We start from the raw sequence: 27,151 nt of genomic DNA on the forward strand, positions 1-27,151 counted from the left end.
CAGTGAGTTTTAGCAAGCCTGCAGTAGAAAAGCATTTCTCAGAGTGGAACTCCAAGTGTGACACACAAGTGAGTGTGCACAGATGTTCCGCAGTTCTCCTTGCTTGTCCTCTCTAAACTTTCAAAACCATACATTGTTGAAGGTTCTATTAAAACAAAAAGTGTTGGACACATGGATCTTGTTGATATACGATGAACTTTACGATACCCTATGAAACAAGAAGAAAGCCGTGAAACTAGATTTTAATTGTAAAGATACACTTTTTGTTGGGTTACACTTTTCTTTTAGTGATACACAATGAAACATTATGATACACCTCGAAACACACATACACACAAAAAAGACAAAACCTTATGTAACACTCTGGAACAAAACGAACTTAAAAAAACTAAAAATAGCATGGTCGGTCGTTACAGGATGTTACATGGAGCAGACTAGAGTATGCACATGAGCAGATGGGGACTGCTGTAGGAGGATCGATCGACTATCCACGTTACACCAACCGTGGTGGGGGGCTCGGCACCACGTAGGATTTCGGCGTGTTCGCTATCGGCGGCTTGGGGCGCGTCGCCCTCGGCCCCAAAGACCTCCTCGCCGAAGCCCACTCCCCGGCGGCCGCAGCCACGACAACGGCTTCCCCTACCTTCGCGTCACAACCTGCAATTGAACAACTCTGTGGATTATAGTTCCAGCTCAAAAGGCCAAATGACGTTGAGATCACAGAACAGAGTACCCAGAAGGAAGCGCGAGGAGACGACGACGACCCCAGCGACGAGCATCCAGGCAAAGAGCACTCTGTGGTCCATCCCGGTGACAGCGACGGCGACGTCTTTGAAGTCTGAACGGAAGTAACAGCTAAGACTTTGGGAGTTGGGACTTGGGACTTGGGAGGAAGTGTGAGCGCGCTAGAGGTGTATATATCATCGACCTGCATGATTTTTTTTTAGAAAAGGAGGATGACCCCCGGCCTCTGCATCTGGGAGATGCATGCGGCCACTTTATTGATTATTCTCGAGGACCTTACAAAGTATTACAATAATATGCCTGAATCCGCCATCTTGGCAACATATGCCACTACTCCTATCCATATGATTTTTTTTGAACGGTCACCGGGGGGAGAGCTTCCCCACTTGAATATATTACCACCCAAATGAAGGTCCGAGGATTACAGCAGAAGTATGATTACAATTTCAGCTAGAGGGGATTGCAGAGGAGAGAAAATGTAGCCACTGTCTAGCAGAATTACTATCCTCAGTCTTTTTGAACCGGAAAACCCAAAGAGAGAAATCAGCTACAATATTTCTTAGCGTTATTCTGAGAGAGTGGTCTTCGTTCCTGAACAAGAGAGCATTTCTCAAGTCCCAGATCTTCCAAGAAACTGTCAAGGCCACCGATGGCCATATGTTGGGGTTGAGACCCTGAATCGGCGGCGGGTGTTGGTGAAGAGCAGTGAGGGAGGTCGGGGCAGGCTGGCCCAGGCGAGACCAAACTTGTGCTGCATAGGAGCAGGTGGAGATGAGGTGAAGAGCATCTTCATATGGGTCTTGACATCGTGGGCAGGCTGCGGATTGAGCAACATGTTTGTGAAACATGTTGGCCTTCGTATTTAGCCGGTCGCGGAGGAGAAGCCACGTGAATATCTTGACTTTGATCGGAACCTTGGAGGCCCAGACAAAATCGTGGTGTGGATCAAAGGAGTCATCAGCAACAATAGAAGAGTATGCGTTCTTGGCTGAGAATGAAAGCCCATGCGTGAGAGAGCGCTCGTCAAGTCGGTCGACCTGTTGGAAATCCTGCAGCAACAACAACACACAGTCCAACTCTCGAGCGGCAGCATTAGTAAGGCGGCTCCAAAGGTTCGATAATAAGCTGGTTTGCCAAATGGTAGCCACTAGCACCTTGTCATCAATGGAGTGTGAGTATAGGTGTGGGAAAACTTTGTGGAGGGGTGAGTCGAGAATCCATTTATCTAGCCAAAAAAAGGTGGAGAGGCCATTGTAGGTGATCACAAAGGAGTGCTCAATTAGGAGGGGGAGGTTTTTGTTTATTATTTTCCAAAGAAAAGAGGGCCTGGAGGTTTTTGTTGCAATGCCTAGTGGATATTGGTGGTGATACCACTGAGTCCAAGGGATGTTTGGGTGTTGCAAAATTTTGAAGGGGAACTTCATAAGCAGGCAGCGGTTCTGAATTTCTAGATTTTTAATGCCTAGACCACCAAGTTCTTTTGGTTTGCATACATTTTTCCACGTGACCAGACACCTCGCACCTGTGCACGTGTCCTCGTTTGACCAGAAGAAAGATCGCCGGATGGCGTCGAGCTTAACAAGGATAGACTTCGGGAGGCGGAAGACGGACATGAAATATACAGCTAGGGAGTCGAGGACCGCTGTCAGTAAAGTGAGCCTTGCTCCACGAGAGAGCAGACGCGCTACCCAGCCGAAGAGGAATTTTCGAAAGCTGACTATGATAGGGTCGAAAGATGAGAGGGGTAGTTTGGTAGGGGAGAGAGGGAGACCTAGGTAGATTAACGGAAAGGAGGAGAAGTTACATCTGAGAGCTGCTGCGATATTATTTTGAATAGAGGTATCCGTGGCAATGGTGAGAAGAGAAGTTTTTTGGAAGTTGATGACCAGACCAGTTGCTAGGGCGAAATCGTGCAAGGTGGTTTTGAGGGTTGTGGTTGCGGTCACGCTAGCAGCAGCAATTATTAGTGTATCATCAGCGTATTGTAAGGTTACTGGTGTTCATTTGGTTGGAGAGGGTGGCAAAGTTCGTCCTGTCGGAAAGCCTGGGCGATCAATCTTTGAAGGACATCGGCAACGATGATGAACAAGTAAGGCGAGAATGGATCCCCTTGTCGAAGGCCACATCTACATTGGATCCAGGACCCTGGATTGCCATTAAGGAGAATAGCCGTTTTGCCAGTCTGTAGAATGTTTTGGACCCATGCACAGAAGATTGGAGGGAAACCCCTTGCTTGTAAGATAGATATGAGAGAGGACCAGCAGATAGAGTCGAAAGCTTTTCTGAAATCAAGCTTGATAACCATGGTTGGAGCTTTTCTTGTGTGGCAAGCACTGAGAATGTCGGCTGCATAGATGAAATTTTCTGCAATGTTGCGTCCGTGAAGGAACCTAGTTTGGTCGTAGTGAATGAGAAGTGGGATAAGAGGTTTTACTCGGTTTGTGAGAACCTTGGCCATCGCTTTTGGGGTACAGTTTTGTAGAGAGATTGGTCGAAATGCATTGGGTGAGGTTGGAGCTTGGGTTTTAGGAAGGAGGACCATGAAGGCTCGGTTGAAGCGATCGAGAGACGCTGTTTGATCATGGAATGCAGAAAAAACGGGAGGATGGAGTGTTTGATTTCATTCCAGAATTTTCGAAAGAAAATGGGTCCAAATTCGTCCGGGCATGGGCTGGCGTTTGTGTTCATGGTTAGAAAGGCGTGGTGGATTTCGTCTTGGGAGAACAGATTTGCAAGATCACGAAGCTAAGGTAGAGTTGTCGGGTATAGCTGGAGTAGGTTGAAGTTCCAGGTAGCTATTTTTGTGGTCCCGATGAGTTGATGGAAGTAAGTTTTTAGGATCTCTGCTTTGTGCTAATGTAGGAAGACTTCAGAGTCATTATGGATTAGCATCAGAATTTTATTCGAGCGTGATCGTTGAGTCGTAGAGGCGTGGAAGAACCTGGTGTTTTCATCGCCGTCAACGGCCCCCCTAATCTTACCCCTCTGTTTCCAGAAGGAATTTTTTTGTTTGATAGCACTTTGTAGCAGGTTTGTAATAGTGAGTCTAAGTTTTTGTTCAAGCAGGGAGAGGGGGGCAATTTCCTTGTTCAGGTCGAGAGCCAGAATTGCAAGTTTGCAATTTGCCTCTCGTTGGTAGATGGGCCTAAGAGATTTGGCCCAAGATTTGAGGGTTGAGCGAGTTTTTTTTCAGATTTTGAGCGAGAGAAGCAGCAGAGTCCGCAACAGGCCCAATATTGTTTTCTACATTGGGCTGCCAAAAGTTTTGCACTATGGTTCTACAGGCCTGAAAAGAGGTCCAGTAACGTTCAAAACGAAAAAGGCGGGAAGATAGGATAGATGTGGAGACAGTAACCAGGAGCGGTACGTGATCGGAGGCGAATCGAGAGAGGGAGGTCAGGTGTGAGTTTGGAAAGAGCGCATCCCAGGCTAGGTTTATAAGAACTCTGTCTAGTCGTATAAGCGTGGGGAACGACCTCTTATTTAACCACGTGAATTGGCGGTCGAGAAGAGGGAGTTCGAGCAGCGCAAGTTGATCAATGGTGTCATTGAAGGCATCGGCCTCAGATCGTCAAAAATTCTTATTGTTCTTTTCATTAGGGAAGCGGATTAGATTGAAATCGCCAATGAGAAGCCAAGGGGATTGTGGTGGTAGTTCGATTTGTTTGAGCTCTTCTAGGAATTCTAGTTTTAGATCCCTTTGTGATGGAGCATAAACGTTGGTTATAAAGATGTTGTGTTGCGAGGCAAGACATGAAAGGGTTAGGGTGGAGGTAAAACGTCTACGGTCACAGTTAAGAAGTGAAAAGCAACGTGAGTTAGTGGCAGAGAGAATACCACCGGCAGAACCAATAGCGTCGAGGTGGTTATTTGAATCAAGGAAGCGTGGCAAGATCGAGCGTAGTTTAATGGTGTCCGGTTTGTGTAACTTAGCTTCTTGAAACAAAGCTACCGAAGGACGCAAGTGGTTGATTTCAGAGAATACATTAGCACATTTGTCATTATCACCTAGTCCGCGAACATTCCAAGACACGATGGAGTAGGTTTCATTCTTCATACTGGAAACTTAAGCAGCCACCTTACATAGGAGAACCGACCCATCACACAACCGTCCAGGGTCGGGAAACAGCGAGACTGATTGACAGAAGTAGGCATGAGGACCATTACATCTAACTTAAGCTTAACAGAGCAACTACGGTAGGGTGTGACGCACCGGATACATGGCCAGCAAGGGCCGCCACCATAGTGGAAGTTGATGATTGGAGACCTAATCATGGCGATCCCAGGCCACCGGAGCCCGATGCGATGCTAGCCACCGTCTTCGGCGGAGCACCGCAAGCAGCAGCAATGGCTGCGAGATCCTCCGGCGAGGCAGGACCGTGGGCCGAGTCGTCAATGAAGCCATCCTCATCATAGAGACGAGCATGGACAAGGGCGTCCGAGAGATCCTTGGAAGCAGCTGAGAGGTCAAGCTTTTTGCCTTGGAACGCATGGCCTTGGCAGTCATGGAGGAGTAGATTGGCGGCTCGATTTCGGCCAGGCGCGCACTGCGTCTGGCCTTGACGCCTGAGTCAGCCGCCATCTTGGCCTGCCTGCTGATACGCCTGGCCAAGCACTCATGAGTGGGCTCCGGAGGCAGATCCGGAACCGGAACGGTTTCAACCATAGGCAGAAGTGGCTCTGGTAGGGCAGGAGGAGAGTGGGGAGGGGACAGTGGAGGCGGCAGGGGAGCTGGGGAGGGTGGAGCTTGGAGTGCGAGCAGAGGACGGGAAGCTCGCGATCGGACAAGGCGACGAGCGGGAGGGGGAGTGCATGCGGGAGGAGACCATGGAGCATGGACAAGCATGGCGACAGGCATGCCATCCGCCATGACAGCAAGGATAGGGATGCCGTCGAGTGGAGCCGCAATAGCAGGTGATGGTGGAGGCCCCGAGGGGGATTCGGGTGTGCATGCGAAAGGGGACATAGCGGCAGCGATGCTTCGGAGCTGACGTGTGGTGATGGGGGACAGGCGTGGGTTGGATATCTGGGAGGAGAGGAAGAGGTGTCACCGTCCTCGGAGGAGAAGGGCGAGGCACCCAAGCCATAGCGGAAGATAGCACGGCTCTCAAGTTTGACGACAACAACATCGTTGTCAAGGAGGCGCACCGTCAGGCATGGAGGAAGGACGAAGTCGCGGGCAACCATGACAAGAGCGCGAACGCTAGAGTGGTCACCCTGGAAGCAATGCTGGTCAACGGACACAAAGTCTCCCAGATGGGAGAAGAAGTAGTCTGCCCCCTCAGGGTGCCAGAGCTCGTTGGGATAGTCAAAGGCCTCGATCTCAGCCATGTGAATAAAGATAGCCATGGATCTGTTATCAGCATGCTCGGGGCGCTCGAAGAAGAGGGTATTGCCCTCGTGGTGGATAGGGCCATGGCCAGTGACGGCAAAGCGTTCTTCTGCGTTAGCGAAGGAGAGACGCGCAGCGCCACGGCTGGAGGATGTGAGACCAAACGTAGGGTTGTTGCGGTGGAGAGCGATGGCCTGATGAATGAAGCGAAAGGGGTTGTGAACGGGGGTGGCGAGGTGGACAAAGGAAAGGTTGTCGACTTGGCGAACGAGACAGCTTTGAAGGAAATATGCCCTAGAGGCAATAATAAAGTTATTATTTATTTCCTTATATCATGATAAATGTTTATTATTCATGCTAGAATTGTATGATAAATGTTTACTATTCATGCTAGAATTGTATTAACCGGAAACATGATACATGTGTGAATACATAGACAAACAGAGTGTCACTAGTATGCCTCTACTTGACTAGCTCGTTGATCAAAGATGGTTATGTTTCCTAGCCATAGACATGAGTTGTCATTTGATTAACGGGATCACATCATTAGGAGAATGATGTGATTGACTTGACCCATTCCGTTAGCTTAGCACTCGATCGTTTAGTATTCTGCTATTGCTTTCTTCATGACTTATACATGTTCCTATGACTATGAGATTATGCAACTCCCGTTTACCGGAGGAACACTTTGTGTGCTACCAAACGTCACAACGTAACTGGGTGATTATAAAGGTGCTCTACAGGTGTCTCCGAAGGTACTTGTTGGGTTGGCATATTTCAAGATTAGGATTTGTCACTCCGATTGTCAGAGAGGTATCTCTAGGCCCACTCGGTAATGCACATCACTATAAGCCTTGCAAGCATTGCAACTAATGAGCTAGTTGCGGGATGATGTATTACGGAACGAGTAAAGAGACTTGCCGGTAACGAGATTGAACTAGGTATTGAGATACCGACGATCGAATCTCAGGCAAGTAACATACCGATGACAAAGGGAACAACGTATGTTGTTATGCGGTTTGACCGATAAAGATCTTCGTAGAATATGTGGGAGCCAATATGAGCATCCAGGTTCCGCTATTGGTTATTGACCGGAGACGTGTCTCGGTCATGTCTACATAGTTCTCGAACCCGTAGGGTCCGCATGCTTAAAGTTAGATGACGGTTATATTTTTGATGTACCGAAGGAGTTCGGAGTCCCGGATGAGATCAGGGACATGATGAGGAGTCTCTAAATGGTCGAGACGTAAAGATCGATATATTGGACGACTATATTCGGACATCGGAAAGGTTCCGAGTGATTCGGGTATTTTTTGGAGTACCGGAGAGTTACGGGAATTCGTTTTGGGCCTTAATGGGCCATACGGGAAAGGAGAGAAAGGCCCCAAAGGGTGGCCGCACCCCTCCCCATGGACTAGTCCGAATTGGACTAGGGAGGGGGGCTCCCCCTTCCTTCCTTCTCCTTCTCCCTTCCCTTCTCCTACTCCAACAAGGAAAGGAGGAGTCCTACTCCCGGTGGGAGTAGGACTCCCCCCTTGGCGCGCCCTCCTCCTAGGCCGGCCGCCTCCCCCCTTGCTCCTTTATATACGGGGGCAGGGGGCACCCCAAAGACACAACAATTGATCTCTTGATCTTTTAGCCGTGTGCGGTGCCCCCTCCACCATAATCCACCTCGATAATATCATAGCGGTGCTTAGGCGAAGCCCTGCGTCGGTAGAACATCATCATCGTCACCACGCCGTCGTGCTGACGGAACTCTCCCTCAAAGCTCGGCTGGATCGGAGTTCGAGGGACGTCATCGAGCTGAACGTGTGCTAAACTCGGAGGTGCCGTGCGTTCGGTACTTGATCGGTCGGATCGTGAAGACGTACGACTACATCAACCACGTTGTGCTAACGCTTCCGCTTTCGGTCTACGAGGGTACGTGGACAACACTCTCCCCTCTCGTTGCTATGCATCACCATGATCTTGCGTGTGCGTAGAAATTTTTTGAAATTACTACGTTCTCCAACAAGCTTGGTGGGACCATCAAAGGGATGTGGGGCGCCGGAGGAGAGCAGCTTGCAGCGGATGGAACGGCGGTGGCTGGGGACGGAGGTGATGGCGGAGCGAAGGACGGCGCCGGTGGAGAGGAGGCAGAGATGCGAGGTCCGAAGATGAGGGGGAGGCGGAAGGGGGGAGGTCGTTGGTGAGGACACAGTGGGAGCCGAACCAGATGGGAGCTCCATCCGAACGCCTGGATCCGGCGGACGAGCCGGAGGCGGTGTGGGTGCCCGTCGTGTGCGCCATGGTGCTGCAGGATGGACGCACAAGAGTCGGGTTAATACGCGGGGTGGGAGGCATAGTAGGGAAGAGAGGAAGGAATCGAATGTCCTTGCACCTGAAACTCCGATGGCCGGAGCGTGAGCAGCGGACAGGGTCGCGGCGGTTGGAGATGATGTGGTCACTAGCAAGACACCGAAAGCATCTAGGTTTTTGTTTGTGACTGTATGTGTGGTGGATGTGCTTGGGGCTGGCCATCTGGGGAGGGGCTGATTTATAGGCCGGGAAGGCCGATGGATGGGAGGGGGATTGCAGAGGCCTGAGGCGGAGAGCTCAGCGAAACCTCCCGGTAGGAGCGCGGGTTCTGCAGCGGCGTGGAGACCGAAGAGCACGCAGGGTTGGCAGTGTTGGCAGGAGCGTGGCAATGGTCTATGGCGATCTCGGGATGGAGCTAAGGAGACGGGGCGTTGTGTAGGCAGACTGAGGTAGGGGAGGCAGGTGATAGAGTAGACGTGATGATGGGCGCATGCGTGTGCATGCATGCGTTAGATTTTGCGTGCGGTGAGATAGAGCGGGGGGGCTGATGGGTCCCGCAAGTCAGCGGCACCAGGATAGGATTTCAGGTCATCATGAGCATTGGCAAGATCGAGCGGTCCCAAGAGCCGACCGGCGGGCGGCTTTGGCGACGCGAGCGGGCCCAAGCACAGCGGCAGATGGAGAGCGTGGGAGCGGGCGGTCTAGCGTCGCAGGGTTTAAAGAATTGGGTAGGCCGGGGGGAGGGGCGGCACAGCCGTGTACTAGGTCTTGTTTTCTTTCCTTTGAAAGGTTGCGGGGAGACGTGACGGGAGAGGGCAAGCTGGTCGAGAGGTCCACGTGTCCCAGGCCATCGAGTGGATTATGGTCAACCGATGCCGATGCAGGGGAATCCCCGCCTAGAACAGTGTGATGAATCCCTGGGTTCAGTTGAGAGAGATCTTGTGGGATTATTTTAGTTGACGGATGCAGTCCAAGCAAGGATGTGGAGTGGGTAGGCAGGACGGGGGAGGACGGGTCAATGGAATCCGGTTCGAAGACAATTGGTAGGGGTACAGATCGCACTGTTTGTGATGCTTGGTCAAACAAGTCAAAGAGCAAGAGTTTGAAATTTGAAAACTCTAGTGGCGCGCAACAGAGAACTTCACTTCTAACCTTAACCGAGAACACATGCACCAGGAACAAGTTCGGTGCAAGCGTGACCGTGTGGAAAACACGTTGAAAAGAGAACTGGTGGTCTAAGGCATTATTAATCAGTGTTTCATTAGCGCAAACCGACTCAGAGCAAAAGACAACCCATATAGGTGTGGTTGGTTTATGTGAGAGGCATGTAGTGGGTGTGGTGACAAGGCAGTGGTACTTAGAGAAAATCAGCTTATTAAACGAGATCACAGGACGGAACAGTCGTACCTTAGCATGCGATCGCGAGTGGCTGAGCATTGGGGCGGTCGCAGGAGGCTCAAGTGGCAGACGACCGTTGGCGGCGGTGGGCCCCGCGTGCATGGAGGACATGCACGAGGGGGAGCTTGAGGACGGCTCGACGGCGAGGAGCGGAGGCGGCGCAGTGACCAAGAGTGGCGTGGCCAAAGCTTGGAGGCGAGACCGGCATCGCAAGCGGCGCGACGGTGATGGTGGCGAATATACGAGGAGCAACTATCGGAGAGCAGGTGGCCATGAGAGTGGCGACTTGATAAGAAGAGACCGTCACCGCGAATGCCGCATTTGATAGTCGCTCGATGGAAATGTAGCACGGAAATCCACCAAAACGGAAAGAGAGCAGGACGGTGACAAGATGTTCGTCGACCATGAAGTTGGCCTTATGGACGAAGAATATGATTTTGACCGGCGAGCCAGAGGCTTGGGGAGAGCTGAAAACTTTAGAGGAGAACAGCTCAAGAATGTTACGTGAAAAGTCGACGCCGGGCGTGAGGAGGAACCCGAGTTGAGAGCGCAAGAAGGCGTCCGCATGGCCAAAGCGGTCACCGATGTCCAGGGATGTTTTGTGGTCGATGGATGGTTGATGAGGGTGTTGAGGCGGAGGAAATGGAAGAAACTGGATAGAGTGGGTTATGGCAACGAGCACGGGCTCGGCGAGGAGAGCGCGGACGATACGTGTGTCCGAGATAGAGATTCGAAAGAGATCATCGTAGAGGCGAGTCACCTGGAACGCTGGAGCGTTGCCACCCAGGCAAGCTTGCATGAGGACGGCAACCAGCTCCTCGTCGAGGTCGAGCGAGGAGTGGCGGACTTGCACCGAGAGGAAGCATGGCGGCTCATGGCGGCGCGGGTTGATGTGTTTGGAGAGGCGGCGCCACACCTGCGCCTGGAAGTCGTCACCCATGGCGTCGCCAACTCCAAGGGCCACACGCAAGGCCCTGGAGGTGGGTGAGTCGTGCCATGAGATGGGGTCGTGAAGGAGGCCGGAGCTGGGAGTTTGGGTGGTGGTTGAGGAGAGGGGGCGGCGGACACGGCGGCCGGAGTAGTGGGTTTGGTGGTGGTGGGAGGGGCTGAGAGGCCGAAGGGGGGAGGGGGAGGAGGAGCCATCCTGAGGTATGTCCTATCCATATGATGAAGGGATGCTAGCTGGGCCAAATATCCAGACCACTCACCTAAACCTATCATCAAAAGCCGAAAGCCCCAGCTGAGCCACATACCGGGTCTGGGGCACAAACATTGACCTGCATGATAATTAAGGGTCGCCGAACCATTGAAGACAAACTGGAATCCATCTACTTGCCGCTCAATTGGATTAAAACAGCACGCATTGCAGCTGTGCGGGGTTTCTCTAATCGCAATTGGGCCAGTATAATCCAAGTGATGTTTGACTTGGGCATTTGTTAACTATTTGCTCGTCTTCCTGCTTCGGAACTTGAACTCGGTTGCGTTAGAGTGGTACAACCATCAGCCGGCACTTATAACTCTCATAAAAGAGTTTCTAAACAGAACAACATGGAAACTGAAAGTACTCCCTCTACACAAATATAAGATGTTTTAGATCACTAGAGGATATATAATAACTAGATGATGCCCTGCGCGTTGCTGCGGGAATTGGTTGCGAAATATCTTAGTGAATTTTTTTTATATGAAACATGAATATTGAATTAATAATATGAGAACTAAAACGTAATATGTACTACATATAATTAGCATAACAAAATCCATGGTGACACGTTGTGACTGGTGGGCCTCTTGCCCCTTCTAGGAAATTCAAATCAAATAGTTCTCTTAGCATAGTTGACAGTGACAGTGAAATTGAGAGACTACCTCGCATCTGTGTTGTTTTGTATAGTAAGATCGCACTTAGTTTTGCTCACACTACTTTTCCTTGAAGATTTGTATTGGGAGGTAGCATTGCCCATGGAGTTAATGGCTAGGAATGAAAATATAGAATCTAGGGAATTCCAGATGAGAAATCTTATCACATAGCATTGGCAAACAATATTCTGAAAGAAAAGGAAAATAAGTTCAGAAATACATATCCCAGCCTGCAGTGAGGTATTAGTACTCCCTCCATACCATGTGTTGGGAGATACAAAACATGTGTAGAATTACATAGATGGGAGTAAAATATGCATGTTATGTGTACATTTTATTTTTGGATACAAAATGGTCTGTAGTATGTCACGACGCATGTACATTTGATTAACTCTGGTGGTTAAGTGTCTGCCTGAAAATAGTTCAAGTGTTGCAATGGTAAACATTAGATGGATTCAAGAATAAATAATAATGTCCATATGTCGGACATATGTGGGCTCCTGATTAAGGTCAACGAAGGTTGCCAGTTATCATTGTTGTGTGAGGTCATATTGATTTGAGGATGATAGAAAATAGTGCATAGACTACATACATTGATACCTGCAAGCATAGACGAATAAACCATGTTATTGCCAGAACATCATATCGTAGTATAGGGATAATAAATGTAATTCTAGGCCTCTACTTCAGTGTTATATAATCATTGAGTTATCTCTAATTAATTTTATGTTGTGTTCCTCCGATATGGTATATTCCGATGGCATTAATATTTATCATGTGAATTTTATTCCTGTTAGACTTCGTTGCGGCTATCAACCCTTTTCTGTTCATACGAAATCGACATTTGATATTCTGTTTATAGAACTGGCACAATCACGCAAGTCCTCACTTTCCTTTTCACACGACGCCAATTTGCATATATATCACTTCGATGGAACTGATAATGTATTAGAAGCCGAATCATTGCTATATCAATATCAATTCCTACCTCTATGATTTAGGATTGCTAGTGATCAGAAGGTTGAAGAGAAATCAAAAGTGGCAGGTAGATGGATCGTCCACTGCCCGCGTCGCTTTGCTTTCGTCCACCTTCGCACACCAGTCCCCAACCCCACTCCCCCTCATCCGTCGAGTCATCCAGCACACTTGCGGCAACCCGGCCTTTATCATGGGCGGCTCCTGGAGGGGGATCGCCTGCCTCACCTTTCACACACCAGCTGCACGCAATGACGTGCTCAGCCACAGCCCCATCGAGTACGAGGGAAACTCTATCACTATTGAGCCGGTCGAGCACGTCGACCGCTCCATTGCCATATACACCGACCTTGCTGAGGTCGAAGTCTCAGAGTTTCCACATGAGCTATGGCATGAGGATGGCATACGCTTCGCCCTCACTTTCCTTGGTGACGTGTGCGCCATTGACGATTTCTACCTCCACGGTATCGACTACACGTAGGTCCGTGCCCTCGTCCTTCTCCAATCTGGCAAGCCAGCCCCTCCAGGCATTGTCATTCAGATCCCACCCATAAACGAGATTAAGATCGCCAAATTTGTAGAGGTCTCCCGCTGGCACCACGGTGATGGTGCCAACCCGTTCAATGATGGCTCCTCTGACGGTGACTCTGCTCCTCCCTCTCAGCGCGCCTCCCCGCGGCCGCTCTCCCCTGCTCACATTGCTCCTTTCGTCTCCGTGATACGTGCGGGGTGGCGTGCCGACCCCACCTACGGTGGCACTAGGCCGGTCGCCCCCCATGCCCCTTCTGAGCCTCATGAAACCGACACAACCCAGTCAGCACTGGCCTCACCTCTCACCCTCCATGGTTCCCGGCGCCAGCCTCTCATCATCTCCGACGACGATTCGGCCGCCTCGGATGACATGCATGCACCGCTCCTGCATGCCGCTTCAGACTCACTGGACGTGGTGCATGCACTCCCTTCCAACTCTCATGCCCCACCTGTCATACGCCCGGTTGCCCAGGTGGGTGCCATGGTGCCACCTACCCCGTGCACTAACCTGTCTGTCGCTCCTCTGGCCGCCGGCCCGCTGGTTCAGTCCAGCGCCTCTGCGTTCTCTGCGGTCCCCACCACTGCAGACGCACCTGCTGCGCCTCCTTCATTCACTTTCACCGCGGGCGAGTCCTCCCGTGATGCTAGTAACCAATCTACCCCCCCCCCCCCCGCATGCTCAATCAATCTAATCCCTCACCCTCTGCTTATTTGCCACTGACTGATGTACCCTTGGACGCAGCCCTCCCCCTGCAGGACCTGGACACCCACGAGTGCATCATTCGCAAGGCGTGCCGCAAGTCAGAGCGCGATCAGTCCGTCTCCAAGGACAAGCTGCGGCGGAGTGCGCGGCTGGCTGGCAAGCAAGCCACCTACTCCCCCATGCTTGCTAAAGCCGTCAAGGCCAAGGCTGCTCGCCTCTCCGAGGCGGATGTCGACACGGCCATTGGCCGTGCTATCCAGGAGGCACGCCTCCACGAGCCCGACGCCCCTCCTGCCTCCTCCGAAGACCTTGCTGCCATTGCTCTGCTCTGCGGCGCTGACGACGAGCAGCTGGATGCCATCCTTGGCTCCGAGGATGCTGCCTCTGGTGATGACGCCGCTCCATGATCAGCCGTCCTCGCCACCTTGGAGTTACGGCGCGACCTCTGTCTCACCTAGCTTTTCTACATGGCGCCGTTAGATCACTGTTCTTTTTTGTTTTTCGCTTCCTATGTCGTATGTTCCTATGCTACTTTTGGCCTCACCTGCAGCCCTTGTTGTTGGGGAACGTAGTAATTTCAAAAAAAATCCTACGCACACGCAAGATCATGGTGATGCATAGCAACGAGAGGGGAGAGTGTTGTCCATGTACCCTCGTAGACCGACAGTGGAAGCGTTATCACAACGCGGTTGATGTAGTCATACGTCTTCACGATCCGACCGATCAAGTACCGAACGTACGGCACCTCCGAGTTCTACACACGTTCAGCTCGATGACGTCCCTCGAACTCCGATCCAGCCGAGTGTTGAGGGAGAGTTTCGTCAGCACGACGGCGTGGTGACGATGATGATGTTCCACCGACGCAGGGCCTCGCCTAAGCTCCGCAACGGTATTATCGAGGTGTAATATAGTGGAGGGGGGCACCGCACACAGCTAAGAGATCTCAAGGATCAATTGTTGTCTCTCTGGGGTGCCCCCCTGCCCCCGTATATAAAGGAGCAAGGGAGGAGGAGGCCGGCCCTAGGAGGGGGCGCACCAAGTGTGGAGTCCTACTAGGACTCCCTAGTCCTAGTAGGATTCCACCTCCCATATGGAATAGGAAAAGAGGAAGGGAAAAAGAGAAGGAAGGAAGGGGGCGCCCCCCTTCCCTAGTCCAATTCGGACCAGACCAAGGGGAGGGGTGCGGCCACCCTTGAGGCCCTTTTCCTTCTTTCCCGTATGGCCCAATAAGGCCCAATATGTATTCCCGTAACTCTCCGGTACTCCAAAAAATACCCGAATCACTCGGAACCTTTCCGAAGTCCGAATATAGTCGTCCAATATATCGATCTTTACGTCTAGGCCATTTCGAGACTCCTCGTCATGTCCCCGATCTCATCCGGGACTCCGAACTCCTTCGGTACATCAAAACTCAATAAAACTGTCATCGTAACGTTAAGCGTGCAGACCCTACGGGTTCGAGAACTATGTAGACATGACCGAGACACGTCTCCGGTCAATAACCAATAGCGGAACCTGGATGCCCATATTGGCTCCCACATATTCTACGAAGATCTTTATCGGTCAGACCGCATAACAACATACGTTGTTCCCTTTGTCATTGGTATGTTACTTGCCCGAGATTCGATCGTCGGTATCTCGATACCTAGTTCAATCTCGTTACCGGCAAGTCTCTTTACTCATTCTGTAACACATCATCTCGCAACTAACTCATTAGTCACAATGCTTGCAAGGCTTATAGTGATGTGCATTACTGAGTGGGCCCAGAGATACCTCTCCGACAATCGGAGTGACAAATCCTAATCTCGAAATACGCCAACCCAACAAGTACCTTTGGAGACACCTGTAGAGCACCTTTATAATCACCCAGTTACGTTGTGACGTTTGGTAGCACACAAAGTGTTCCTCCGGTAAACGGGAGTTGCATAATCTCATAGTCATAGGAACATGTATAAGTCATGAAGAGGGCAATAGCAACATACTAAACGATCGGGTGCTAAGCTAACGGAATGGGTCAAGTCAATCACGTCATTCTCCTAATGAGGTGATCTCGTTAATCAAATGACAACTCATGTCTATGGCTAGGAAACATAACCATCTTTGATTAACGAGAGAGTCAAGTAGAGGCATACTAGTGACACTCTGTTTGTCTATGTATTCACACATGTATTATGTTTCCGGTTAATACAATTCTAGCATGAATAATAAACATTTATCATGATATAAGGAAATAAATAATAACTTTATTATTGCCTCTAGGGCATATTTCCTTCACTTGTGACTGTATGCCAGATGTACTCCGTTTCTGTCTGTTGGTGCTTGATCGGTCTCAATGAGTAAGGACGCCTTTCTAATCTGCTCTTGGAATGTACGAGGACTTGGTGTGACGCCCCCGATTTGACCGTACACTAATCATGCACGCAAATGTGTACGATCAAGATCAGGGACTCACGGGAAGATATCACAACACAACTCTACAACAAAAATAAGTCATACAAGCATTATAATACAAGCCAGGGGCCTCGAGGGCTCGAATACAAGTGCTCGATCACAGACGAGTCAGCGGAAGCAACAATATCTGAGTACAGACATAAGTTAAACAAGTTTGCCTTAAGAAGGCTAGCACAAACTGGGATACAAATCGAACGAGGCGCAGGCCTCCTGCCTGGGATCCTCCTAACTACTCCTGGTCGTCGTCAGCGGCCTGCACGTAGTAGTAGGCACCTCCAGTGTCGTAGGTGTCGTCGTCGACGGTGGCGTCTGGCTCCTGGACTCCAACATCTGGTTGCGACAACCAGATAGGAAGGAAAGGGGGAAAAGAGGGGGAAAGGCAACCGTGAGTACTCATCCAAAGTACTCGCAAGCAAGGAGCTACACTACATATGCATGGGTATAGGTGTAAAGGGGCATATCAGTGGACTGAACTGCAGAATGCCAGAATAAAAGGGGGATAGCTAGTCCTGTCGAAGACTACGCTTCTGGTCATCTCCAACTTGCAGCAGGTAGAAGAGAGTAGATTGAAGTCCTCCAAGTAGCATCGCATAGCATAATCCTACCCGGCGATCCCCTCCTCGTCGCCCTGTTAGAGAGCGATCACCGGTTTGTATCTGGCACTTGGAAGGGTGTATTTTATTCAGTATCCGGTTCTAGTTGTCATAAGGTCAAGGCACAACTCCGGGTCGTCCTTTTACCGAGGGACACGCCTATTCGAATAGATAAACTTCCCTGCAGGGGTGCACCACATAACCCAACACGCTCGATCCCATTTGGCCGGACACACTTTTCTGGGTCATGCCCGGCCTCGTAAGATCAACACGTCGCAGCCCCACCTAGGCTCAACAGAGAGGTCAGCACGCCGGTCTAAACCTATGCGCGCAGGGGTCTGGGCCCATCGCCCTATGCACACCTGCACGTTGCGTACGCGGCCGGAAGCAGACCTAGCCCCCTTAATACAAGCGCGAGCTTACGGTCCAATGCGGCGCGCGCCACTCAGTTGCTGACGTCAAAAGAGCTTCGGCTGATACCACGACGTCGGGATACCCATAACTACTCCCACGTAGATGGTTAGTGCGTATAGACCAAACGGCCAGACTCAGATCAAATACCAAGATCTCGTTAAGCGTGTTAAGTAACCGCGAACGCCGACCAGGGCCAGGCCCACCTCTCACCTAGGCAGTCTCAACCTGCCCTGTCGCTCCGCCACAAAGATCCACTCGCGGGTACTCCTACGAGCCGACCCGACTTTAGTCATCTCATGTGTCATGTATATAGTATATAAGTATATACCTGTGATCACCGCCCAGGTGATCACGGCCCGATAGTATAGCACAGCAGACGGACAAGAATGTAGGGCCACTGATGGAAATCTAGCATCCTATACTAAGCATGTAGGATTGCAGGTAAAGGTATCAACAGTAGTAGCAAGGATAGGCTATGCATCAGGATAGGATATCGAAAAGCAGTAACATGCTACACTACTCTAATGCAAGCAGTATAGAGAAGAGTAGGCGATATCTGGTGATCAAGGGGGGGCTTGCCTGGTTGCTCTGGCAAGTAGGAGGGGTCGTCGACTCCGTAGTCGAACTGGGCAGCAGCAGTGTCGGTCTCGTAGTCTACCGGAGAGAAGAGGGGGGAAGAAACAGTAAATACAATGCAAACATAAGCATGACAATGCGTGACATGACAATGAGCGGTGCTAGGTGTGTCCTAACGCGACAGTAGGTGGTACCGGTGAAGGGGGGAACATCCGGGAGGTATTCCCGATGTTTCGTGTTTTCGGACAGACGGACCGGAGGGGGAAAGTTGCTAGTTCGATAGGTTAGGGAGGTGTGGTGGACGAACGGACTGCGTATTCGGATTCGTCTCGTCGTTCTGAGTAACTTTCATATAGAAAACATTTTCATCCGAGTTACGGTTTAAAATATATGAATTTTCAAAGTTTATTTGAATTTCTGAAATTATTTAATTAACAGAAAAAGGGGTATGATGTCAGCATGACGTATGAGCGATGTCAGCGGTCAACAGTCCGGGTTGACTGGTCAAAACTGACACGGGGGACCCACCTGTCATAGACAGTGGGTTAACAGAAGATTAAACTAATTAATTTTTAGTTAATTAACTATTGGGCCCACCTGTCAGTGAGTGATTAGATTAATTAATTAGTTTTAATTATAAAAACTTTTTTCTTTTCTTCCTTTTTTTTGTTATTTTCTGCGGCGGGGCCCGCATGTCAGTGACTGGGCCTGCCCAGTCAGCAGTTGACTGGGTCAACCCAGTCAACTGGGACCCACGGGGCCCACTGGCAGTGGCCCTGGGGTGGCCCCAGGCCGGCCACGTCGGCGGCCGGCGCCGGAGCGACTCCGACGAGCCAAACGCGGCGGCGCGGCTCGGGAGGGGCGCGGGTTTCGCGCACAGGGGGTCTGCGGGGTTGTGGCTGGGCGCGTTCGACGCGGCTCGGCGCCGCGCGTCCAACGGTGGTGGCCGGAGTGGCTGGAACGGGCGGGGGTGAGCGCTACGAGCTCGCCGGCGGCGAGGTGCTTCGGGCGAGCAACGGCAACGTTGGTTCGGCGCGAGATCGGGCAAGCGGAGGAGCTGGGGAGCATCTACGTGCGGAGGGGAGTGCTGCGGGCTTGAGCCCGTGACCAAAAGGTCACCGGAGCCTTGCCGGCGGCGAGCTCCGCGGCGCGGCGTTCGGGCGCGCGTGGGGAAGCAGCTAGGGGGCGCGCGAGAGAGAAAGGACAGGGGAGGAGGGGGGAGAGGCTCACCGCGCGGCACACGGAGGCCGGTGAGAGCTTACGACCAGCAGGTCGGCGCCGGGGAAGAAGGGGTCGCCGGTGTCCGAAGTTGAAGCCGAGCTCGGGGAGGCCGTTGCAGTGGCTCCGAGCTTCAACGGAGAGGCGGAGGTGTTGTAGTCGAGGGCGGCGACGGCGTACGACACGGCGAGGTGGCGATTGGGGCACGGTGGCCGCGGGAACGACGGTGAACGGCGGCGACCGCGTCGGGCGTGGGGAAGGGAAGAGCGGCGCGGATCTGGGGGGGAGAGGGAGGCGCAGGGGCCGAGAGGTGAGCGGGGTGAGTGGGAGAGAGGCCCGAGGCGGCGGGGGGGGTGCTGGCGCCCTTATCCTCCCCGTCGCCGGCGAGGTGGTGCGGCGGGGACTGCCCCTGTTCCGACCCCGGTCGGGGGAACAGGGAAGGGGGCGAGGGGGAGAGGTGGGCTGGGCCGGGGGTCGGCCCAGTTGGGCCAGGGGTGCTGTGGGGGGGGCCTTCTCCTTTTTCTTTTTCTTTGTCTGTTCTGTGTTCTTTTGCTTTTTCTTTTTATTTGTTTATTTTCTTTTCTGTTTTATTTCATTTAAAAGTATTTAGGTATTTTATAAAAATGTGTTTTCTCCACCATAATTACCAGTGTATTATTTGGCACCCACCGAACATTTTTGTTCAAATTTTTGAAAACTTTTATTTTCCACTTTAATTTTAATTGGAGTTTGAACTAGGAGTTTGAAAAGAAATGTGTTTCAAATGTGATCAAGCCCTGTTTAGCAACATGATTAGCTTAATCACAGAGAGTTACTGTAGCATGATCCTCAGGGTGTTACAACTTGGTGATAACGGTAAGTGCTCTGACGTGCTCTCCGAACTAATCACAACAAAACCGCACATTACGCTCTTACAAGAATCAAAAATCGACTCTCTCTGTGACAGTAAAAACAAATCCTTCCTACCACGTCAGGCCGACCAAGTTTTCTCCTTGCCAGCCGTCGGAACCGCGGGTGGCACCATCTCGGCCGTTAACTCTGCGTCCTTCCAAGTTGTGTCCTTCTCCCACTTAACCTTCTCCTCCACACTAATCCTCCAATCAACTGCCTGCGCACACCACATTTCCATTACTAACATCTACGCCCCCTCATCGCGCTCTCTCAAGTTAGCGTTCTTAGACGAACTCGCCTCTATCGCACAACCAGATGACACCCCATGGCTCATCGCCGGAGACTTCAACCTTATCTGTTTCCCCTCCGAAAAAATAACACCGCCTTCCACCCCGCCGAAGCCAACGCGTTCAACCAAACCTTAGATAACCTAGCACTTATCGAATTGCCTTTACTGGACCGCAGGTTCACTTGGTCCAATAACCGTGCCTCCCCCACCCTAGAACGGCTAGATCGAGTCTTTTTTAACCTTGCATGGGCAGATACTTTCCCCAACAGTTCCCTTTCCTCTCGATCCCGCTTTATGTCCGATCACGTTCCACTCCTCATCCACGTCACCACCTCCATCCCTCGATCCAGCTTTTTCAAATTCGAAGCAGCCTGGGCCAACTCCCGGCCCTGCAAGGACATTGTTGCTCAAATTTGGGCTGCACAGCCCTCATCGCCAAACAATGCTACTGCCTCCCTCGTCTCCGCGCTCAAAAAATCTCGTGCCCGCCTCAAGACTTGGGCACGTATTCGTATCCCCACCCACCTTCGCGAGGCTCGCTGCCAAGCTGGAATCACAGCCCTAGACCTCATTGAAGAAACTAGAACCCTAACTCAGCCAGAGTCGTTCACTCGCAAAATCATCATCTCCTTGCTCAAGAGTGCCATCCACGAGAAAATGACATACTGGCGCTGGCGTGCTAAAGTCTCTCGCGCTATCCACGATGGGGAAAATACCAAGTTCTTTCACATATCAGCCTCTCAACGACTGCGTAAGAACAAAATATTCACCCTCACACGTGATGGATCCGAATATTCTGCGCATCCCCAGAAAGCGGAAATTCTCAGAGAATTCTTTGTCTCTCTAATTGGCACCCCAGGCCCGACAACCTGGACCTTTGACCTAAAATCTATATACCCTCACACGGTGTCTGGACTCCACGCCCTCGATGCACCCTTCTCCGAAGATGAAATCAAGCATGCGTTTCTCACTATGAACCCCCAAGCCAGCCCGGGACTGGATGGCTTTGGACCTACTTTTTATAGATCGTTCTGGCCATTAGTCAAAAACCTTGTTCTACCTTTCTTCTCACATTTCCACCAAGGTATCGCAGACACAGAACATCTAAACCGTGCCCACATTGTCCTCCTCCCTAAGAAGGACGCGCCGACCTCCCCTGACGCTTTTAGGCCCATCTCGCTGCAAAATTGCCCAATCAAAGATGTTGCAAAAGTTATCACATCTCGTCTTAAACCATTCATCCCTATGCTCGTTCATGGCAATCAAACCGGCTTCATTTCTGGTAGAAACATCGCTGAAAACTTTGTCTTCGCAGCCGATCTCATTAGCTCTTGCCACTCTCGCAAAAAACCTACCATGGTATTCAAGTTGGACTTCCGAAAAGCTTTCGACTCTGTCGCATGGCCTGCGCTACAAAAAATTCTGGCTGTGCGGGGTTTCTCCTCCACCTTCTGCCGGTGGATCCAAAACATCCTCCTCACCGGCAAAATGGCCATTCTCCTGAACGGGGTTCCGGGCAAATGGATCCAATGCAAAAATGGTTTGAGGCAGGGCGACCCAGTCTCTCCCTATCTCTTTCTTATCGTCGCTGATCTCCTTCAACAGCTCATCCTCCAAAAATCAGACTCTACACTCCACCATCCCATCTTCTCCCACCTGCCTCCCACTGTCCTCCAATACGCCGATGACACGCTCATCGTTGCAGCTGCCTCCTCTACAGCCGCCTCAACCCTCAAAAACATCCTAAACACCTTTGCACTTGCCACCGGTCTCACCATCAACTTTGCTAAGACTACCCTAGCCACCCTACACACCGACGAAACCACGTCTACTAACATCGCCCTGGCCATGGGATGCTCTTGCGCCTCCTTCCCGCAAGCCTATCTAGGACTCCCCCTCGCCCCCACCAGACACCTCACTAATATCTTCAATCCTCTGCTAGAACGAGCTAGGAAACTACTTATGGCTGGCGTGCCAAGCTTCTCGATAAAGGTGATCGGCTCATCCTCATCTCTTCTGTCCTGGACTCAATCCTTGTTTATTTCATGTCTGTGTTCCGTATCCCAAAGAAAACAATCAAAACTCTGGACTCGCTGAGGAGAGCATTCTTTTGGGCAGGGGAGGACGCTTGCTCAGGTGCTCAATGTCTTATTGCATGGAAAAATGTTTGCTTACCAAAAAAATATGGTGGTTTAGGGCTCAAAAACCTAAATGTGCAAAACAACTGCCTTCTCATGAAATTCACTGCCAAAGCCCTCTCCTCTACACAAACCCCTTGGCTAGAATGGCTAGATCTCCAACACCCTAATGCTCTAGTCTCCCCACCCCCGCAAACCTCTTTCCTCTGCCGCACAATTTCACAACAGCTCGCCTCTCTCCAAAATATAACCTTTGTGTTGACAAACAGCGGTTCACACACCTACTTTTGGCTAGATACCTGGTTGACTCCACAACCCTTGGCCACTACCTTCCCCCACTTATTCTCCCACTCCACTCTACAGCTGGTTAAAGTGGCTAACATTTTGCATTTCGGTATTCAAGCTAACCTCCGTAACCGTCTCTCTCTTACGGTAGAACAAGATCTTGTCTCGCTTGTGGCTGTTTTGCAGGATTTCATGCCTTCGGCTGGGGAAGACCAACGGTTCCTTCGACACGGTATTGTCTTCTCCACCACACATGCATACGCCGCCCTCATGGAGCAGCCAGATCACGATCCTCATGCTCCGCTCATCTGGTCCGCAAAGATTCCTCGGAAGCTCAAAGTCTTCGCTTGGTTGCTCTTCAAAGATTGCCTCAACACCAAGTGCAACCTTGCACACAAACATATAATCGTCTCAGATATATGCCCTCGGTGTGCGAGGCTGCCAGAAGACTCCAGCCATCTGTTCATCTCATGCCCCCTCGCCAATAGGATCTGGCAACGTCTTGGCCTTCTGCCCCAGTCTGACGATATCACAGACCTCTGGGATGTCGCTATCCCTACTCACCTCCCCACCTCCGCATGGCCTTCAGTCCTCTTGGCCCTGTTATGGATGATCTGGTCTGCTCGCAACGACATGGTATTTAGGACGATTGATCAAAGTTCTGTAATAACCCTTAGAAACCTTATTTCCGCTCTGGATCTTTGGTCTCATCGTCTTGTGCTTCCACAGGACAAGGAGGACGTCTTCTCGTGGCGCTCCTACCTTTCTGCACGGTGCACCGTGCCTATGTAATGTTGTACTTACTGCCTCGGCAGTTCTTTGACCCGGTGATTCTCAAAAAAAACACTAAGGAAAGGGGAAGGAACTAACGTTGATGCATGAGTGCTTACCTCCGGTTGGTAGATGAAGTAAAAATTGCCGAATTGCTGGTGGCGTGCGGCCTGCTGATAAATCAAGATATGCAGGTGCATCGGGTTATCCAAAACAACAACAGTCAATGAATTGGATGGATCTAGATGCTGAATAAATAGAATATAAGAATGTTAGAGAAACTGGAATATATAAAAGAGGCATTACTGATACATATATAACACAACCTGCTTGCAATTTTGCCAACCCCTTGGTAGGAATGATGCCATTGCACATCAATAATATTGCTGAAAAGGTGTGAGAAATTCAGAGACATATATTAGCAATCAAACACTTGTGCAAGACAAATGAAAAAGTGAATCAAAATCACACTGCATAATCTAAAATGATATATGTTGCCTTATGTCCAAGTGAAAGAGCATCTTCATTGTTGAAAAGGCATGAGAAATTGAGAGACATATATTAGCAATCAAACACTTGTGTGAGAGAAATGGGAAAATTAAATCAAAATCTCATGTATTGTCTAAAATGATATATGCTACCTTATGTCCAAGTGAAACAGAATCTCCATGAAGTCCATGTGGAAGCACATCGAGCTGATAGCCTAGCCTTGGGAGTGTCAAACGCGTGTGGAGCGGATGAACAGATGTTGGACTGCAGAGTATGGATTGGGAAGCGATTGGAAAGGCAGAACCGGAATGACCAATCACACAGAAGCATGTCAAGGATGTTATTCAAATGTAAGCGTGGAGATGCTCACCTGATAAGCTGATGTGTTAGCCCCAAAGGTGGAGTCCCTTTGGAAGTCCTGTTCAGAGATTGAGTCGGATTCCCCACCTCTCCTCCCGCCGACGGCGGCCGTCGGCCCGTTCTGTGTTCCCACGATCAGAGACACATTGGAGCGAGGCGACGCGGATAGGCGGGTGTACGGGAGGTGGTCCGAAGCAGAGCAACGGCGTGTCTTCCTCGACGATGTGGGTGCTCGACAACGGAACCGCGTCCTACCCGCACCCAGAATTGAATCCGAACAGAGGCAGACCGGCGATGGTGGGGAGGATGGTAGCATAGACAGGTTAGTAGACGCGAAGGCGGTGGCCGCGCAGTTTAATCTAACTTTTCTTCCTGTAACGGAGGGCAAGATAATGAGGGGCGATGAATGCGTCGGGAGAGATTCGGTCGCTGCAGCGGAAGAGATAGCGGCGGCGATTAGAGTCACGCGGAGAAGATGAGCGACTCTTTTTTTATTTTGAGCTAAAGAAGATGAGCGGTGCCGGTTGACACCCATGCGCCATACAGCAAACGTACGAAATATTGACTCGGGCAAAGCACTTTTTTTAGACAGATCTGGCTTGGGCTTGGGCAAACACTTGCGGGATTGAAAGCCCATGTACTTGGCTTGCGCAGCCCACGTGCACTCAACAGATGGCTACGTACAGCCCAGGCGCTGGAAGTCGACACGGGAACGCATCGAGAGTTAGCGTTCGTAGTTGATTGCGTTCGTTGTTGATCCAATGGCTAATAATAATAGAGGTGACGTGGCTGCGTGAGAAGCCAGAAAAATCAGTTAGTGGGGGGCTCCTATTTAGATATAGAAGATAAGAGGATAAAGTTTTTATAGAAGCATAAAATCAAAAGGTTTTAGAAGTATAAAATACAAAATTTAGAATCAAAATTTGATAGTGCTCACGCGAGCGCGTACCCCTCTATGACTCTAACACTAATTATGACGTCCATTTTTCAACAAAGAAGAGATGGTAGACCGAGATGCTCACTACATGCGATGTGAGCCATCGGTCTAGGCCATGAGTCTTATTGATCACCCGCAGACCCTGTCCAGGTAAGTAAGATCCAGAGTTGCCCTACCCTCCTATTATATACCCGCCTCCTCCACATTAATCTTCCCAAATTCTCATTGTGGGACTAAACGCCCTATTAGCATCCTCAAACTCAAATGACCGCTTATGTATTTCCTACTTTGTCCGTTTTAGAAAGGCCCAGTGGATACATCGGCCTATTTGTGTATGCCACTGCTGGACCATGGCCCATTAGAACTGCCAGGGGCTACATCGGCAAATTTGCATATGCCCATTGCTAGCCCATAGCAGGGATCCTATTTGGTGCGCACGTCACTGGGTAGCGACCGCGCGTGCAACCCTGCGCTTCCCACTGCAAACATTTGGCCGGCCCATCTTGCTCGTTTTCGGGGGCTTTTCGTGTTTTTTCTTTCGGACTTTTTCCTTCTTTCGTTTATCTTTTTTTCCGTTGTCTTTTAATTTTCTTTTTTCTTTCTTTATTAATTTTCCCTTTTCTTTTCGTGTTTTCTTTTTCGTTTTTCCAAATACACAAGTATTTTATAAATCTCGGACCATTTTTTCAAATCGGTGAACATTTTAAATTTGAATATTTTTAAAATTCAAAATTTCTTCATCAAAATCATAGATTTTTCCTGAAATTCTAAAAAAGCATCGAATTTAATAAATGCTCTCGAATTCAAAAAATGTTCATCAAATTCAAAACAAAATCATCGAAATAAAAAATGTTCATCATATTCAAAACTGTTCATCGAATTTGAATATTTTCTCGAATACAAAATTTGTTCATCATATTCAGAAAAAATGTTCACCAAATTTAAATTTGTTCATCAAATACAAAAAAATTCAATTGAAATTCAAAAAATCATCAAAACTTCAAAGTTTGTTCATCAAAATTTAAAAGGCTCATTTGAATAAAGTGTGACCATTTTTTGAATTCTTAAACATTTTTTAAAATTGATGAACCTTTTTGTGCATTTAGTGCTTGAAATTCTAAAGTTTTTAAATCCCAAACTTTTTTAAAGAAGCAAAAAATAAAACAAAAACAGAAAAGAAAATGGAAAGCAAAAAAGAAACAAAAAAAGGTAGGGGTGTCCCACACCTGGGTCGGCCCAAGGTAGCGCCTGGGGAGCGAGGGGCTGCGCACTGCCTTCTTTGCCAGCGCACGGCTTCTTTGCCAGCGCACGGGTCGACAGGGCACGTGCCCATAGCTCGTTAGCACCTAATCTCACTTTTTTCCTAGAAAAACTATCCTGATCTTCTTTTTGAAAGGACTCCAAAGTACTAGATCAGTTCTCCACTTTAGTTAATCTCAGAGAGAAAAATGAAGAAGGAGCCCATGCGGTTGACAGGGCACGTGCGTGGATCATCAACCAATGGCAGCCTCCTCCCTCCGTCTAGGTGAGTAAGTCATCTTAGGTTGTGCACCGTGACCAAGGAGGAGGGGAAAACGAGAGACCTTAATGTTTATTTGATAATTAATAACATTGCATGCAATGAACTAATCACTGCATGTCGTGTTTGGTAGTCTCAAGTCATTAAAAGCATGCACACCCCTCATCTCTTATTGGCTGATATGTCAAGAAACAAAAAAGAGGTAGAAGTTAATGCACCGCGCCTAAGTGTTTTGGGATTATTTGGTTTTCGTAAGATGACTTACACACAGCCTAATCGTGAGAGGTCACTGACTCATTTGTGCGTGAGATTTTTTGACAACTTAATTCACCTAGGCGACGGTGGGAAAGTTACACGGGTGGCTAGGTAGGTGGCGACACGGTCG

The 27,151-nt window shown here is 50.0% G+C and overlaps 1 long non-coding RNA gene and 1 pseudogene across 2 annotated transcripts; both read right to left on the bottom strand.

Annotated features, from left to right (window-relative positions):
- Positions 1-16,323: 16,323 nt before the first annotated feature.
- LOC123494716 (uncharacterized) lies at positions 16,324-25,127 on the bottom strand. 2 transcript variants are annotated; one of them, XR_006666316.2, is made up of 5 exons: positions 24,321-25,125; positions 24,103-24,214; positions 23,788-23,847; positions 23,581-23,709; positions 16,324-16,616 (listed from the first exon to the last, which is right to left on the bottom strand). It is a non-coding gene; the product is annotated as an uncharacterized lncRNA (long non-coding RNA). The 2 variants fall into 2 exon arrangements; XR_012190144.1 differs by having other exon boundaries at positions 23,581-23,847; positions 24,321-25,127.
- Positions 25,128-25,236: 109 nt separating this feature from the next.
- Positions 25,237-25,405, bottom strand: LOC120970019 (U1 spliceosomal RNA; annotated as a pseudogene).
- Positions 25,406-27,151: the final 1,746 nt, after the last annotated feature.

Source organism: Aegilops tauschii, chromosome 7 (genome assembly GCF_002575655.3).
Source record: "Aegilops tauschii subsp. strangulata cultivar AL8/78 chromosome 7, Aet v6.0, whole genome shotgun sequence".
NCBI lineage: Eukaryota > Viridiplantae > Streptophyta > Magnoliopsida > Poales > Poaceae > Aegilops > Aegilops tauschii.